The sequence below is a fragment of the Crocodylus porosus genome, unplaced genomic scaffold (genome assembly GCF_001723895.1).
Source record: "Crocodylus porosus isolate Cpor-Errol unplaced genomic scaffold, CroPor_comp1, whole genome shotgun sequence".
In the NCBI taxonomy this organism is placed as follows: domain Eukaryota; kingdom Metazoa; phylum Chordata; order Crocodylia; family Crocodylidae; genus Crocodylus; species Crocodylus porosus.
The window spans coordinates 112314124-112322987 of NW_017728886.1; the positions used below are offsets into that span (position 1 = coordinate 112314124).

General features: G+C 49.2%; 1 long non-coding RNA gene across 1 annotated transcript in view; it reads left to right on the top strand.

The window, feature by feature from the left end:
- The first annotated feature begins 1303 nt into the window (after positions 1–1303).
- The window catches only part of LOC109323552, a 24629-nt gene continuing 17068 nt past the window's right edge, over positions 1304–8864 (top strand). The window contains exons 1-2 of the long non-coding RNA XR_002104699.1: positions 1304–1556; positions 2557–2664. This is a non-coding gene — a long non-coding RNA (uncharacterized LOC109323552). The remainder of the gene's footprint in view (positions 1557–2556; positions 2665–8864) is intronic.

Here is an 8864-nt window from a genome sequence, read left to right on the forward strand (position 1 = left end):
GAATCATGAATTGGAAGGTGAATGGGATGCTAGACAGAAATCTGGCTTTAGTAAAACATAGTCATGGATGCAAACTTTACCAATGAAAGGAGTGGCCAGCCCCAGAAATGATATTTTTCTCCCCCCAGTCATGGGCTTCTGTAGCTTAGACTGTAAGGCACTTCTATACTTGTCCTATGCGTTCACTTGTCTGTAAATTACAGTGGGATTTAACTACTGCACCTGGGAGCATAGTTTGGGGAGGAGATAAAACAATAGCAAAAGAACAGGTTAGGGACGATTTAGAAAATCTGGGCATATATATTAGGGCTGTGTGAAACTTTGGGAGCCGATTCAATTTGGAGGAGATTCAGCTCAATTTAGTGGCCAAATTTCTGAATCAGGGGACTAATTAAAAGGTCCGAATCAATTGGAAGCTTTCCGAATCTTTGGAAAAAATTTGGAGACTTTTGATGATTCAGACAGTTCCCTCCCCTGTAGCAGGGAGCTGGAGCCAGACTTGGAGCTAGTAAGTAGGGGATGGAGGTGGGGGAGCTGGAAGAGGGGGGTGGCGACCATGGGGGGGACTCCTGCCAGCCCCTGCCTGATCCCCCAGCCCCCCTATGGCTGCCCTGCCCACCCAGCTCCTGGTGCTTTAAAAAAAAGCCCAGTCACTGGGTGCTGCCAGGTGGGGAGGCCAATCCCTGCTATGCCCCACTGCCCTACGCTATGTGAGGGTCTCTGTCATGAGCCCCCCAACCTCCCTCGCTTTCCCAGCCCCCTCATGGCTGCCCCACCTGCCCCAGCTCCAGCCCTTTAAGAAAAAAAATGAGAAAAACCTGGAGACTCACCGCTTCTGCAGTGGCCTCGGGGCTTCGGGGGGCTCGTGCAGAGACCCCCATGCAGCATGGGGCAGCAGTGGGCTGTGGGAATCACCCCCCCCCCACCAGGCAGGAATGGTGAATGTAGGGCTTTGGAGGGGGGGTTTCTTAAAAGGCAGGAGCTGGGGCAGGTGAGGCAGCCGTGGGGGGAGTGGGGGAGGGGCTTGTGCAGAGCCCCCCATGTGGTGGAGGGCAGCAGGGATCATCTCCCGCCTGGCAGCACCTAGTAAATGGGGGCTTTTTTTCCCCCAAAGAACCAGGAGCTGGGGCAGGCAGGGCAGCCATTGCCAGGCTGGGAGGGCAGGGGGGGGATTTGACCAAATCGATTCAGGACAGTGATTCAAATCACCGAATCGAATCACTGTCCCCTGAATCAGCTGAATCCCCTGGTGGTTACAGCAGACAATAAGCTCAATATGAGCCAACAGTTGTGAATATGAGCGTTTGTTGTGAAAAGGCTAATGGCCCACTGGGCTGCAAGTTAATGTGGTTCTGGGGGGAGATGTAAAGGAACCAACAACTGATGAATTTATATATCTATCTGAATCCTGCGCAGTTGCTAGCTAATAGGCTGACTTTTCAAATATGTGTTGACTGTTCATTGTTTTGCATGTTTTGTCTTCGATTATTTTACAGTATAGTATGCTGTGCTTTGTGAAAGCTGGCTGGTTATTACTTAACTCTGTCACTGTCCAGGTGAGTGAACAGAACTGCAGGTGCTCAGCAAACGCAAGATTTGGTAGGATGTTCACACTGATTTGGGGACATGTCTGCTACCTTAAAACTCTGGCTTTAAAGGAGAGGGGCACAGGTTGCCACTGGAAAAAGAAGGCAGCTGGTGGTGTCAAAGATGAAGTTAACTTTGAATTGGGACAGCCTTGTTTGAAAGGGTTTTTAATTTCAAGGAGTGATATGCCTTTGAGAATTGAGTTGGCCATTTTTTCAAGGAATTTGCCATATTTTCTCACCAAAGCCAATGAAGTACAGAGGTACAGAGAAATGGAGCCTTCATTCCATCACACTTCAGAATTTTGATCACATTTTATTTTAACCTGGCTAATATAGTTGAAAAATACAGTCTGAAAATTTCCAACAGCCTCAGTCAGTTTCAGAGTCAACCTTATTCATTCCATCTTTAGTTAAAATGGTCAGGGTGCAGCAGGATTTACAAATGAGCTAGTTGAAATTTTGGGGTTGAAAAAGGGTTTTTTCTTGCCAACAAATGGTTTCATTTCAAAACACAAATGTCCACAACATTTCTTTTCTTCTGTAATGTTCTGTTTTTCAATAAAAAATATAAAATTCTCAGTGGCCAAATATCCTCGTTGAAAAAGTGGAAATCCATTTCAATTTTTCATTTAAAAAAGGAATAAAATTGACCCAGCAATCATTTCACTACTCCGGTGATAATTTGTTTCTTTGGAAATGTTTATTATGGGAATTATTTGCCATTTTTGGACCTGCTTTATGTAAGGGGTTCACTAAGTTTGTGTCATAATATCTAATGGCATTGTCTTTGTCCCCTTCATCTGTTCTTTTTTTCTGAAGGGGATATGTAAGGAAGGTGAAATTTGTTAGTATATGAGTATCTGAAGTCAGGTGGCGTTCCTGCCTAACCTGCAACCAACACAGGGAAATTTGCAGTCTTGAAAAGTTCAAGAACCAACACTCAGAAATGCATTTTTCTTCTCTACAGGGAGAGAGCCCTAGCCAGTGACCCATGGTGCCTTCCATGACTGTTCCTGGGGAGGACAATTCTGTATTTTCCTTGAAGCTATTACTGCAGCTCCTGCAGTTGATGAAGGTGAGTAATAGAATCAAAGGACATGGTAAGTGATGCATATTTAAACTATATTTCTAAGCTACAATTGCTACCAGGATGTACATTTGAGAAATTCTTATTTGATTTATAGATGTTTTTCAGTAAATATGAAACAGCTGTAATAGATAGACCCAGTAATATTGTTGAGGTTTCCAGCAGAATTTAAAGGGAACTATGTCCATGGTCTTTCAATATAAAGCACATGAGTGTAGTACAGTATTGAGGATTTTTGTGTAGTCTGCTTCTACATTTATCTGGGTTTCATATGTTTTAATCACCATCATATCAGTAGGCATGTCCTGGGCTAGTCACATTAGTGTGTTATTGTTTTTATTATACTAGCACCATCTGGGCACTGTGTAAAATGAGTATGAGACAGCCTGGGCCCTGAAAATTTTATAGTCTCAATAGGCAAAAGTTGGGAGGGAAATTCAGAGCACCAAGAAGTGAAGAGAATTGGTCAGTGTCACCTGAAGTGTTAGTGATAGAGATAATCGAATGTAGTTCCCCGATTGCTGGAATACCTTGCCTTACTGTAGTGTGCGTGTGTGTAATGCAAAGTAGCTCTATCGCTCTGTTGATAATGGTGCATTATTGGGGGAAGTATAGTCTTATGTGTTACAGAATTGTTTTTAACTGTAGAAAACATGGAGAAAAATCTTTTTATAAGATTTGGCTAGGAGAGTAATAAACTGCAAGGACTGCTGAAGACAGCAAATGAGAATTGATGTATAGACCGAGAGGCATGACATAAGGCATAAAAGCATATAGCTATATATACTGACAGAGATGCGTTCTGAACTTTGCCATTTTTTCCAAGTGGCAAGTTGTCAACCTGATTCTTTTTTCTTTGGTGAAAAAGGGGGAAATTCTAACTACTCAGCAGATGTTGACTAGAAAAGCTCGCTTAAAGCAAAGGGAGTGATTTACATCAACTGAAGATCAGTGCCTATTGTTTTACAAAGACAAGTTCCAAAGATTCCTTACAGGAAACAGAGTAAAATGGTGACATTTTCTACATCTTCCAACAGAGGGTGCTTACTTAAGCATTTTGTGTGTTGAAACCACTTCTCTCGTAGGGCTGTGCGAAACAGCACTATTCCATTTTGACTTCCATTTTGCCATTTCAAAGGGACAGCGTTTCATTTAGCTGTTTCAAAACACTGTTCCATTTTGTTCCTTTGAAACTGTTTCGCTGTTTCAAAGCTGTTTTGACATTTCACCCATAGAGTATAATGGGGAATCACAAAAATGCCTATAACTTTGTCATTTTTTGCTTGATTTGAATGAAAACAGCAGGGAGAGAGTAGCCCCTGCTGAGGGAGGCCACAAAGCCTGTCAAGTTTCAAGGAGATAGGTGTAGGGATTTTGGGGAAACTGCACCTCAAGGTGCTGACAAGCAAAACTCATGTTGTGTGTGTGTGTTAAGGTTCAGAGGGGTGAAAACAGCAGGCATGGTAGCCTCTGCTGAGGCCATGAAGCCTGCCAAGTTTCAAGGAGATGGGTATAGGGGTTTGGGGGAAACTGCACCTCAAGCTGCTGACAAGCAAAACTCATGACATGTGTGACATTGTGTGTGTGTGTTAAGGCACACCCTCACTGACCCTGGTGTCTCTATATAACACGGTAGTGTGCCCCAATGAGACACCTCCTCCCCTACAGCCCCATCCTGGTCCACCCCTTTAATTAAAAGCAGGTACATGAGCAGCACTGTAGCACCAGCAGCATCTCAGGCAGCCAAACTGTCACAGAGCCTTCCTTTCCTTTCCTGCAGGAGCTGCTTCTTTAGCAGCTGCCAAAGAACTGTCCCTGCCAGCCCCAGCCCTGGGGCTTAGATGTGCCCAGGGCCCTGCCTCCTTCTGGTCTACTGACTGGGGACAGGTGCTAGTGGTATAGGTTGTAGCCATGTTGGTCTAAGGCAGACAAGATTTTTTTGGGTCAATCTGATATGTTTTAGTAGGCCAACTAAATGGTTGGAGAAATACACCTTAGCAAGGTTTGGGGTCGAAAAACCCTTTGTCAGGCTGAGGAAGTACCTGCAGTTGGTGTGTGTGCTGTTTCTGGATGGAAGGAATAGTAAAGAAGCCAGAGGCTGGCATGCATTGCAGGCAAGAAAGGCAGTCAGTGAAAATGGAAAAGGAGGCATCAGGGGGTAAAGGACATGCTGGGGTGGGAGGCAGGGAAGGTAGTAGGTAAAAGTGGAGGGGCACCTGGGGAGTCAGATGTCCGGTAGGTTGCAGTGTGTCTTAATTCAAATGTCTATATTGAGTCCATGAGTTTCTGTACCTAGGAGGTTCATGAAGTGCAGTTCATAGGCTTCTTTGTGAACAGTGGTTTGTAAATTCAAACAAGCACTGAACTTCACTAACCTCATCACCAGAAGCCAACTTCCTACAGCCCAAAACACACCTAATGGATCCATACCATACCATGACAAGACATGCAAACCAGCCAACAATATTTCCAGTATGGAGATATCTTCATATCTCCATCATGGCATCAAAGAGAAGACACCAAGCAACAAGTGCACACCAGAATGAGTGCACACCAAAAATTTATCAAAGACAAGAACACCCAGTTACCCGGTTACCTCTCAGGCCTGATCCTCAAAGGGAATTTACAAACCAGGAACATTGATCCTCTGGAACCACTGACAATGTGTAGGGGGTGCATGTGGGTGCATGTGCACCCCCTGAGAGTGGCAGTGCACCCCCTATGAGAATGTGCCACTGACACTGTCAGCGCTGACTGCAGGTGGTCGCTGCTTGCCCCCCCTGCCCCCCCCCACTGCTGACACTGCTGGCACTGCATAGCGATCGCCTGGTGGCTGAACCCCCCCTCCCTGCTTACTGCCACCGCACTCCTACTGTCATCAGCATCACTGTGCCCCTCCCCAGCCACCAGGGGCACACGTTGTTCATGCCTGGAACTTCTCCATTTGTGTCTGAAGTTCCCTCACTACAGGGATCACCTGGCTAAGGAGGGCATTGCCAGTGCTGAGGCTCTCAGTGGACTCAAGGAAGGGCTTGGGGACCACCAAAATCTGGGAGATGGTATCCCACTCATCTGTGTTAAGGGGGCTGCCAATCCCAATCTCCCCAAGCAAAGCCATCTCATGGATGGCCTATTGTTGCTCCACCAGCCTGCCTTTTGAGTGTCAGGTACGTGGAGTTCCACTGAGTCTCCACATCCTGCATGATTTTGTGCTGTGGGATGTTCAGCTCTGCCCGTTTGTCCCACAGAATCTTGTCCCCCTTGATGCTCCAGTGGAAGTAGCCTGCCACCTTCCTACATTTGGAAATGAGCTTCCTGGTGGTGCTGGCACCATCACCAACAGCCCAGTTCCCCTCCAAGGCGTCCCTGACGATAAGGTGGAATTTCTGTGCCGTGCAGTGGATGCCAACAAAGTTGGCATCACAAACCACCTCGACCATATTGGCCCCATCTTCGGTGACCATGAACCTGTGGGTGAGCTCACCCTGCCCAATGAGCCACTCCTGCACCAAGCAGTTCATGGCCCCCATAATCTTAGTTACTATGTGGGACTCATCCATCACCTTGTGTAATGGGGGCTACTGGAGCCGATTTCCGCGAGGCCTGCCCACCTGTTCTTGGGCTAACCTCCTGCCTTCTTGGTCTTAATTGATTAATTAATAGATGTAATTAGGCAGAGGCTGCCCATTTACTGCCCTGCTGCTAGGGGGCGCTATCTGCGGCTCCATTCCTCCCCGACACTGCAGCCCAAGCCTCACTGATGACATCGTGATGTTTTCAAATGCGCCAGTCCCCTATGATGGGGCCCAGAATCCTGCTGTAGGTCCCCCACCTGAGTTCCTCCCTTCAGGTGGACACTGCTACCATCATACTGAGCCACATATCTCCCTGCCACCAGTTTCCCTTTGGGTGTGGTCCCCTTACTGGGACCTTCGGCTCACACTAGCCCCGGCCCACCTCCAGGCCAGTCAGGACCCCAGGCCCCTGGCTGTTGGGCATCCTTCTTGGTGGGTCTCCTTGCCCTTCTGACCCTCCTGGTCCTGGCCCCTGCCTGGGCCAGTCAGGGGAAACTCTGGCAGGCCTCACTGTATGACCCATATTCTTTTCCTGGAGTCCACCTCTCTGGGTCCTCCTTTACAGATGTGGGGAGCTGGGGTACCTCATACCATGACTGGTGCCTCAGGGTCTCACAGGGGACTCTCACTGCTCCCCTGGGCAGCTGGTTGTGGTACTACCAATGGTGTTACATTTGACCCGGACTCTGCCTCCCCACATTGGAGGACTTACTGGGGTCAGGATTCAGCTCTCTCTCTCTCTGGCTGAGCCTCCTCTGCCTTCACTGGGCTCCACATTGTCCTCTCCCTGGGGCTTCTGATCACTTCTCCCTCTTGCTGTGGCTCCTCAGCACTGCCCCCTCTCAAGTGGGGCTCAGATGTTATATTCGACCCAAACTTTGCCTCCGCACATTGGAGGACTTACTGGGTTCAGGACTTGGCTCTCTCTCTCTGCCTGAGCCCCCATTCTCTCTTCACTGGGCTTCACATGCTTTCCCCCCCCACACTGGGGGCTCCACACTGCTTGTAATGCCCCCTTTACTCGGGGTCTCGGGGCTTCCCTCTACAAGTGAGCTCAGGTGGCCATAGCCATGCCTGGCCCCAACTCTCCTCCTCGGGCCTTGCACCCCCACAGCTGCCTCCGGTGTATGTGATCCACCCGAAGGTAAGGGCTAGGGGTTACGGCACCCCAACCCGCCTTTCACCGGGGTGATCACTAGCCTGGCATTTTCTGGGGGCTCCCACACCACTGGGAGCCCCACCACGCCACTCACTCCTGGCAGGGTATAGTTTCCTGTCATACCCAGGACCAGGAACCTCCTACCATCCCCTAAAACTCCTCCCTTACCTCCAGATGAAACTTAGCAGCCCTTAGGCCAGGCATGTTGTTGCCTCCCCTGGCAGCAAAACTGCCTCATTTATATAGGCAGCCCTGAACCCAAAATGGCTGCCCTCATCAGGCACCTGGAGGCTGCTAGCTCCAGGGCCTTAAAGTGGCAGGCACACCTACTGCCCTGCCATACCTTGGTTTGAAGGAGAGCCAATGGCTTGACTGGTCACACCAGTGGCCTGTTAAGGAGCGGTATGCTGCTCCAGATGTCCAAGGGGAAGTGTAAGGCCACCTGCAGACCTGCCTTGAACAGCTCCTCCCTCAAGCACTCCCTGCAGGCCTCATATAAGGAGGGCACCACCATCCTGCTGAAGGTGTTGTGTGTGGGTACTTGCTAGGATGGGGTCACAAGCACCATGAGCCACCTGAACCCTGGACGCTTAACAAAGGAGAACGGCGCCATCCACAGCAAGCATTTCTCCAATGCTAAGGGTGATCTCACTCGCCTTTGCAATGAGGCCCCCTTTCTGTCTGCCTTCCCCCCACTGCTCCATGGTGGCCTGCCTCTGCTTTGATGGGGGCTTTGAAATGAGAGGGGGGCTTCTTTTTGGGCATACTCCCCCCGGTGCCAGGCTGAGGAAGAGCAAGAGCAAGGGGATGGTGCCTGCAGAGATGCATCAGCATCCCCATGGTGCCCATGTTTTTCATTCCCTTGCCCTGGCTGGTTTTGTCTTTACAGTGCAGACAGATAGCAGAAACATCTGCCAGTTCAAAATGATCCCAGACCACATTACCCCCTTGCTTCTGGGGTGCAGGTACATGTGTGGATGCTGCCTTTTCCCCTCCTCAGTAGGCAGAGGCACAGCAACAGGAGAAGTGGACTCAGCTGAGCTGCTTGCCTCCACAACCTCTACCTCAGTCTCCTCTGAAGTGCCTTCTGGGGCAGGAGACCTGGCTCTAGGGGAAACTTGAGGGGTGTGGACCGCAAACTCAGATGATCCCCCCTCCTTCCCTAAAATTTCCTTTGCTATGGCACTCGGATCTAGCTTCAGCTTCAGCTCTTCCTCTGGCCCTGGAAGGCTCAGGATGAGAAGTAAAACAGGGGTGGAGAAGATTGTCACGCTGGTGCTGCTTGTTGTCATAGTGCTAGTGGTGGGGGGGCAGGGCTATGGCTGGTGCTCTTGGAGGGGATGCAGACTCAGGCAGTGGCACTGTTTCACTCTCCTTGCTGCCAGTAGAACTGGAAGCCTCATGTCTGCTAGTTGTAGGAAAGAGGCTGTGTTTCAGGGATTTTTTTTTTTTTT